Below are 9,773 nucleotides of genomic sequence, written 5' to 3' on the forward strand. Positions count from 1 at the left end.
ATATATGTCTGAATTTATATGTGTATGTATACATATGTCATATGAATATATGTATATGTACACAGAAGTTTTCATTGATTTTATTCATTTATTTTGGATTCTAAGGACTACACAGATTAATTATGTGCATGAATAATTGCATGTATGTTTATTCTATTTAAAAAACAGTGTGTATGTGAACATGTATATGCATCTTACATATTTATTTCATGTATGTATGCAAATGTGTGTGTGTGTATATATATATATATATTCAGCTTCCAAAAATACAAAATTACTACAAAATAAAAATGGTAAATATAATAACACCTAGAAAGTCCTTGGAATGGTTTAATGAAAGACACTATTAGATTACAAAATAGTTCATTTCCATCATCATCATAACAAAAGGTGATTTCTTTGATGCATTACCTTTGGGCATGATTAAAGATTAACAATATTGGTTTTATATCCTGAGATGAGAAAAATGCACAATTATGTGTTCAATAGTGTAAGAATTATTTAGCATCTGGAAACTAGGAAAATGCTGTCTGCATATAAATTGACCTGACAAATTCATTCTTCAGTCACAACAATGCTTCTTATCTAAGGACATAAATAAAGAAAAGGAAAAAAGAAGACCTGGTGCATAAAATAGTGCATCAATAGTTGATATACCTAAACAGGTAGAATAGTGTAGTGACAACAAATGGGATTCTCAGGACTTGGGTTTAATTCCTGGGCATTTGGGGGCTATTTGATTTAGTCACTTAACTTCTGGGTCTGAGTCTCTTCATCTGCAAATTAAGAAGTCATCTAATGTCTTTTCCAGCTGTGAAATCCATGATGTCTGAATGCTATTAAATTTTATAGCTCACTGATTATATGTCTCTTTGTTCCAACTTAAATCTTCTGTAGTTATTTCAGGGGCTGTTGCAAATTCTCAAAACACTGCCAAAACAAAAGTAATAATATTTTCCTTTAAAATATAACTAACATACACAGCCTTTAAAAGAGATTTTAAAAAACTAACCAATGGCAAGGGGTCCACAAGGCTGTAACCAATTTTTTTTTCCATTTGGAACAAAGGCAGATAGAAGCAAGGACATAGGAGTAATAGTACCTTGGTTCAGGACAAAGAGAGCTGAATTAGGAGTCAAAAAGCCTCAGCTGATAAGAATGTAGCTAGTGCTATAAGGGATCTGAGAATCCAACTCTTCTGGTCCCCTTATTTCATAGAAAATAAAATAGACTCATTGAGGTTAAGTGATTTGCTCAAAATTCTACAGAGATTTAAAGTATGAGGTAGAATCTGTTATCAGATTCTGAGTCTTCTAACTATTATGTGTTCTTTTTGAAATTCCGACACTCTTCTTTAGAGGAAGTTGAACCAGATGTCCCATCAGGGCCCCTTTACATTTAACCTTGTTCATAGGTTGTAACCAGTAGCAGGATACTGGTGCACATAAGACAGCCCAAAGCTGTTGTAGTGATATATGGAGTAGGTTAAGTCTTTCCTCCAGAAACTCTAAAGCAATGGACTAAGAGTTTGTAAAGTAGGACTATAGAAGGACTAAGGAAGGGCTTGCTCTCCTCCTTGAGAAAATATCCCTTCTTAATGTTAATATCCTGGGTCAAAACTTCATTAGCATAGTACTAGTTGTGGCTTTGTCACTAATATTTGATAAATAATAAGCATTTTTAATAACAGAAGAATCTCATGAGAATTTCCTTATGTGAAATGCCAATGAAAAGTAGTTATACTTTTTTATGGTGAGGGTGAGTTCCTATTGCTATCACCCTCTTTGAGTATTATCTTGTACAATATGTCAAACAAAACTTACTCTAAAATGTTGAATTACATGTTTCAGAAGCCTTGGAGGCTATAATAGGTGAAGTTTCAAAAGAAGTTTTTGTTTTTAAAATTATTGATGTTGGACCTATTCTGGCTATCTATATAAGGAGGAAGTGGTAGAAGAAAGCAGCAGCACCTGGTGGCTTTGAAGTCAGAAGTGATAGCCTGGGCACAGAGCTGCTGTCACAGTGCAACACTTGCCAGGGTGTCTGGCAATGACCTCATTGATATCTTCCTTTTGTGAACCAAGCTGAAACTTCCTAAAGAAAAAAATGTAATGCTTTGGCTCTTTCATTTTCAGCAGATCTTAAAGAAGGACATTGAGACCAAAATTCTAATGTGTGAAGTGATGTGAGAAGTTTCTTTCTCACTGACTGAGGTCAAATTCACAGCTGGCAATTTTAGTACCACTGATATTCAGAAGAGAATAGAGTCCAAGTGAAGATTAGAGCAAAGAAAGATAATGTAACAGGTGTCACCTTGCCAGTGTTTGAACACAAAGGAGCTGATAGTTATAAATTGACTGGTTTGGCCATAGATGAGTAACAACTGGCCAAAATGAAAAGGAATTATGCCTAAGTAGTGGACCTGCTGGTGACTTAGCCTTGATGTAGACCTCATATGTTACACTGAATGTAGTCATTAAAAGAACAAACAGATGGGTGAATGCTATTTAGCATGTGATCATTCTTCAGATTGAACATAAATTTACTTACATCATCAAAGACAAGGATCAATGAGAGAGTGAAGTGTTTTCTAGATTAAAGAAAATATAGGAGGAGAAGAAGGTTCTAAAGAAAAAACAGGAAAACCAGAGTTATGGAAAACAGCTGCAGCTTGCTAATCTATTGACTGAAGAGAAAGATGAAGATCTTCTATTTAAATAGCCCTTCTAATTCTATAGACTTCCCTGAGACTTTAGTCTTATGGTTTTCCTAAAATACATGACATCCAGCTTCTATATATAGTAGGACAGCTAGGTGGTGCAGTGGATATAGAGCCCTGGCCTTAAAGTCAGAAGGACTGAAATTTGAATCCTGCCTCAGACACATGACACTTACTAGCTGTGTGACCTTGTACAAGTCACTTAACCCTGATTGCCTCACATCCAGGACATCTCCAGTCCTGATTCATATCTGTCCACTGGACCTAGATGGTTGTGGAGGAGAAAGTAAGGCTGGTGATTTAGCATAGCGCCACCTCACATAAATACAATTCACTTGCATGTCATGGCATAACCTACCTGATGACATGGTCTTCTTTGAGAATGAAGGACAAGCATCATCATCATAATGGGGCTATTCCACTAGTTGATATTAAGTTATTCCGATTTTTTGGAGGTAACATGATTATATCAGTTATTTGTAGGACCTATTAATATTTAGGGGTAATTGACCAGCACAGGAACTTATGGAGGTATGCCCTATTGATATTTCTCCCTTTCTTGTTCTCTATATGTAAACAGAATTGTAGTGTTTTATGCTCCAATCATAATTGAGAAACATGCCCTTGAAAATAGCAGTGATTTCTTGTTTGACTCTTACATACACAAACATAGTTTGGATCTGCCTTCAGCCTCTGCTTTTGTCACCATGGAGTTTCAGACTAATATTGTGCAAATAACTTTTTTTTTCTTTTATGGATGTTTTCAGTACTGTGGGAAAAGACTTTCCCCTCCAAGTCCTGGAAAAGTATAATATAAGCAGAATAGAAGAATTTTAAAATGAAGAAAAATTATTAAGTTTTTTTCACTCTAGCTTATTTGATCTATGAGTATGATAGTAACCATAAAAGATAATATAGTCTGAGAGAATACTGACTATTTTAAAATAACATGTCTTAGTTGCTCATTCTTTGAGGAGCAAAAGAGCTCTGATAGTTTTACATACTGAGAATCTTCAGTGGGTAAGAAATTTTCCCTATGAGCATCATAGGTAGTTTTTGATTTAGAAAGTATTATTCTACTTCAACATGGTTTCATTCTAGCATCAATGCTTCTGGTTTGTATAAGATTTTTTTTAAGTGGGGTAAGAGGAAAGAGTAGAAGTGTGAGGACTTTGAAGCTGCAATTCATCCAGAAAGAGAAATTAATTTTTCATGGAAATTAAGCTATACTAATTTATTTTTCACTTTTTTAATCTAGGAAGACATAGAATCTAGTATCCAAAGATAAATTGTTTTAAATATTTTCTTATAATGATTGTATTTGCATAACTGGGATTTTAAAAACTGGTTTCTGGAGTAATTGATTTTTCAATATGCCTTTGTCATTCTGGCCGTCAGATTTCTCTACTCCCTTTACACATGATAAATCCAGTTTCTCAAAGTTCTTAGGCTAGTGGTGACTAGACCATTGGAAATTGTCAAAGACAGAAAGATCACTTAAAATTAATAATTAAATCTAATATTATAATTAAAAGAAAATTTTGAAAGAAAAATAAAGTAATGATGTCACTACCACCAATTTGATTTTGCAGGCAAGATTTACATTTCCGAAAGGAGCAAATATGAATAATATTAAAATATGCTTCATATTACTACTTTATCTCACCTGAAAGGTAAACAACTTAGTAAACACACTTGTTTATGCAAAATAAGATGTTGTAGTTAATTGAATATTCTTGTTAACTCATAGGCATCATTCCATATAAATGTATTTGCTTACATTGTACTTGGAAAATGGTAGGGAATTAAAAAATAATTTTTGGTTGATTGTTAGTTTCTCAAAATTATAAGAATAGGTCCTAGACCTGTGATTTCATTGCTATAAGACTTTCCAGAAGAATAATCCCTATTGTTTCAAGTTTGCCACATGAAAAAAAAAGGAATTAGCTTATACATATATGTTAATTAGTTCTCTAATGGTCACATACATGAAGCTCCATTAAGAAGTGGACCCCAAAAATGGAATTTTGGAGATACATCCTTAGCAAATTAAAGTAAAAAGTAAGGCAGAATCAGAACTGATAACTCTTAGTTTACCTTAATTCAGGGTGTTTCTTCATATCATCTTAGGGACAAAGAAGCACTATCAGAAATTCCATTAGGTCAGGAAGAGTGCCCCTTACTGAATCAAGATTTTTTGTGCCTTATCATTTATGCTAAAGTCCTAAGCAAAGCATGGGAATCTTTCCCCTCCAAAATGTCAGTACAGTTTCGTAGCTGTTGATTAGATGACATTGTCACATAGTTTTTTTTTTTCTTTGTAGCCAAGATAATTCCTTTTTAAATTCTTTTCCTAGAATGTCTATGATAGTGAGATTTCTCAAACCTAAAATTCAGATATTCGGTTTGTCAATTCTGTCTTATTGACGTAATTGTTTGACTTTTATATTAGCATGCAGATTATAATATTCACAGATTTTAATGTCAGAAATACTACTACCAATCCTTATCTTGTATAAATTATACTCCAAAAACCAGTCAGACATAGATATATTCAAACATGACAACTTAATACACATATTCTCATGAGAAAGTGATCTTTGCTCAGATATTAATTTTCCTTTCTTAGCTTGTAATAATTTGTTATATGTCCTTTCATTGCTGATGTTTATTTACATTATTTATTCAGTTACTAACAAGACAATGAAGGATAAAAGACAAAATGTTGGACTTCAGTAAAGAATTCCTAACTTGGGTTCAAATTCCACTCCAGGTATATACTAACAATGTTATAATGAACAAATTATTTAAGTTCTCTGACCCTTCTTCAAATTCCTCATCTATAAAGTATAGATAATAAAAAACTATTTCATTTTTTGTGAGAATCAGATGGAGTAATAAATGTAAATATCATATAAATATTAATATTTTCTGCCAAGAGATATTTTAAGATCATATATTTGTGATTTATGAGGCATATAAACAGAATTTTCCCAGAAAAGCAGCTGTAACCATGTGAAAAGAACCACTGGAGTTTACTGCATAGAAAAATGGACCACTAAGTCAGGGAGTTCAGATTTTAGGTGTTGTCTGTTTTCTGGTAGAAGGAGATTTTCTTATAGAGAAATCCTGCTAATGAAATCATATGGCTAGTTTAGAAATGAAATATATATATATATATATATATATATATATATACATGTATGCAAGCATACATACACATACTTCTATGTATATATGCATATATTCATATTATTAGAATGAATTCTATGATTTTATAGAAGCATACATATATCTAACTATCTGAATGATGCTATTAATTAAAGTAAACTCCTCCCCTTTGTTCCCTCCCCCTCACCCCCAGCAGGGCTTCATATGTCTCAAAGAATCAAGTCTTTAAAAATCAATTAGAAATATAATTTATAGAATGGTGGATTTGATACCTATAATTTACATGATATTAATACATAAAGAATGGGAGAGTAAATGAAATTGGAAATGTATCAATACAATCCTAAAACAGTTGATTTATTTAATCCTCTTGACCAAACAATTTATTGCTAGAAAAAGTTAAATCATCTTCCTTAACAGTCAGTTCAGTCAAAATGATGTGTGATAGTCCCATGGAGTTAAAGTTTCAAAATAATGTTCCCTACCTTGTGTCTTTTTCCCAATCAGCACCCCCATAGCAGTTACAAGGGAAAAGATAGCATTTATAATGTCCATTAATTGCTCTCCAAAGCCTTTATGTAGATCGAAGGGGCTTATTTCCTGTGAGGCACTGAAAGGGTCAAAGTACTGCGAGAGCAGAAAAAAATTGTCTGAAGGAAGCCTTTTCCAGTCCCTACAGAATGGTTTGGATGCTTCTCATCTGCTTTAATTTTTCCCTGATGACAAGTTGGGTTTGGGAGTAATAAGTCCATGAACTAAATACATCATGCTTAGCTGCCTGGATAATGACAGTGGTGTAAAGGGATCAAATGGATTAAGGTTTCATCAACCTACTGCTATTGATTTTTTAACTTGCCCTGTACAGCAAAATGCAGTTAGTGAAAACCACTTTTTTACTCTCAAAAGACTAAAGAGTAACATAACACCAAACAACACATTAATGTTCTATGTGCTACTTTATATAGCAAGAGATTTCCTCTCTGGAATTGCAGTTGTAACATCATTTTACTTTGTTTGAGAATACAGTCCTGAATAGAGAAGATATTCTGTGCTGGTTTAAACTCAAATGATTAAACTATGTTTATCAAATTTAAGCCATTCACAAAAAAAAATGTTTACTATGATCAGTTACTTTTTTTCCTTCAAACAAAGAATATATGGATTTTGGTTTCCGTAGAGGCTTATTAAAAAAAAAACCTACATGAGCATCTAATTTGGAAAGTATAGTTAGTGTGCCGTCAGAAAGCCAATAAGAAGTCATTGAACATTTTTCATCTAGAGCATCCATGACTCTTTTGAAATTTTGTTAAGAGACTTGGAGTCAAAAATATCTGAGTCTCATTTCTGACACTCACTGGCTTTGTTCCCAATGAACCCTCAGTACATTGAAACAACTCACTAATGTAATAAGTTCCGAAGTTGACAATTATCTGTCTGCAGTGGAAGGGAGAGGACCCTAATCATGAATTCTATCACTGAAATCATAGATTTCTTCAGAAAAATGACCTTCTAAAAAAGTAAAACAGAAATAAGTCAATGTGCTATCAAATAACAATGTAAATAATTGTTGGAACTCTTCATCATGATTCCATTTCAATTATATCAGCAGTCATGAATACTGCTCTTATTAACAATAAATAGTTAATGTGTTTGAATAATATTCCATGAAGGCCTCCTGATAAACTACTTCCTTTCATACCAAAACAGCATGAAGCTGAAGCCAGAAGGATCTAGTAAAACTTTTCTGTTCTTTTATGGACAGCAGAAAAACTGCAGGTAAACTTCCTTTAAAAGTGTACATTTACCTGAAATTGTTCATTTATTTTGAGTACTACTTCTTCTTTTCAATGCTTTGTCCTCAGAAACAAACAAGGCCATTCGTCCTTCTGTTTCAAGCTTATCATATGAAATTAAATACCGAATTTGCAATAATTAGAAATCACCTCACCTTGGGAAAATGGGATAATGACAGAGTCCTTGAAATCAGTGAAGGTTAAAGCTGCATGTTTTGAGTGCATTCTATAAACCTGGGAGAGGATGCTGATTAGGGATATTGTATGAACTGCACTACAATTAAAAGATATATTTAATCTTAGAGGAAGAGATTATTTTGAGCACCGTGACCTTAGAATTGCATCCTGCAAGAAAAACAGTCATTGACAAGGATAATGGATGATGTGCTTTTCTCAAACTTGTCTTGAGTTTATGTTCTCTGCATAGCTAATCATAGAGCCATTTACTGTAACCAGTGTTATTATGAACAACATTTTGTCATAAGTATATTGAATTCTGGCAAATGAGAGTGTGGGAAATTTCATTATGGCATAGTTTTAGACTCAGTGTATCTGTATTATAAATCCACTCAACCAACCATTCTTTTTGAACCATTTACAAAGGTCTATAAAGAAAAAGACACAAGATTTTAAAATTATGACCCTAGGAGCTTGCTCTGAGGATCTCAAGGTATTTGTACTATAATAATAGAGATAAGATATATTTGTGCAACATTTTTTCAAATTTTTATTTTTTATTCTTAGCTTAAATCAAACTTATTATTCCATAAATTAGTAGAGTAGGAAAAAATATGTACATGAAATTGCAACTCACTTATTATTACTTTCAAATAAATAATAAAATTATCAAGTAACCTTTTTTTCCCCTTTCCTCACCCCATGGAAGATATTTAGATTTTACTTAAAATTAATCCCCTACAAAATTATATTTTGGATTTAATTTGCAAAAGGAAATTTTTAATCAGAAAACTCACTCTAATGATACAGTTTGGTATCTTCTCTGGATCTTATTGTCTTAGAGAGGTACTGGGAGCACTGAGATGTCAAAGGACTTTACTAAAACCATTATTTTTCAGAAATAGAACTTGAACCCAATTCTTCCTTTGTCCACCATAAATATATAAAATACTGATATCTATCAGACTCTCTTTTCTATATGATATATTGTGCTATTATTTTTATAGATCTACCATGGTATACTATTTCTCCTTATATATACATAATCATGCATAAATATATACTGATATTATTTGCCCAATATGAATGTCAGGGTTTATCATATATCAGGGATGGAATAGGTAGCTAGATTGAGAAGTATAAAATTTTTATTTATTCAGATGACTATTTATTATATATATGTAAGTTTATATCAGATAATTACCATTTGTATTGGATAATAATTAGATATATACATATATAAAGTTATAAAATGAATCTTAATACTATTTCTAAACTGGGCATAATTTCATCTAATACAGAATTATATACATATATATATATATATATGTACAAGCACACACACACACACATCATTATTTCTTTATATCAGCATAATAACCACTGAATAAACTCCTGATATTTGAAATAACTCAAAAATGACATTCATATTTGATAAAGAGTTTGTCAAAGAAATACATCTGTGTGTGTATATGCATGTGTTTTCACATGTGTTTGTATGTGTATATGGATGCATGTCCGGGAAAGGAAAAAATATTTTGATAGAATTACAAACATAATAGCCAAATAGAGTTAAAGTATTGATAAGTACTAATATTTTAGAATAATATAATTTCATATTTCATCTAAGGAAGCAAATTGCCAAATTCACTTGGTTAAATGCTTACTTACTGAAGTAAATGAATTGTTGACATGAATAAGCATTTTATAAAAACAAGTAATAATGAGGTATAAAGTAACTTGATTAGGTATTAATGTAAATATATGGGGAAACACAAGAAAAGGTCATGTATTCTCTAAGCCATTTCTCAAACCAAGGGAAACCTCAGCTTTCTTCTTTAGATATCTCTAACAATTATTTTTTTCACATTATGCTTCCTGAACTTTTCTTTTTAGTTGCATTTAGTGATACA

At 32.1% G+C, this 9,773-nt stretch overlaps 1 pseudogene; it reads left to right on the forward strand.

Annotated features, from left to right (window-relative positions):
- The first annotated feature begins 2,111 nt into the window (after nucleotides 1-2,111).
- Nucleotides 2,112-2,721, forward strand: LOC141519112 (V-type proton ATPase subunit D pseudogene; annotated as a pseudogene).
- The last annotated feature ends 7,052 nt before the right edge of the window (nucleotides 2,722-9,773 follow it).

The sequence above is a fragment of the Macrotis lagotis genome, chromosome 3 (genome assembly GCF_037893015.1).
Source record: "Macrotis lagotis isolate mMagLag1 chromosome 3, bilby.v1.9.chrom.fasta, whole genome shotgun sequence".
Taxonomy (NCBI): domain Eukaryota; kingdom Metazoa; phylum Chordata; class Mammalia; order Peramelemorphia; family Peramelidae; genus Macrotis; species Macrotis lagotis.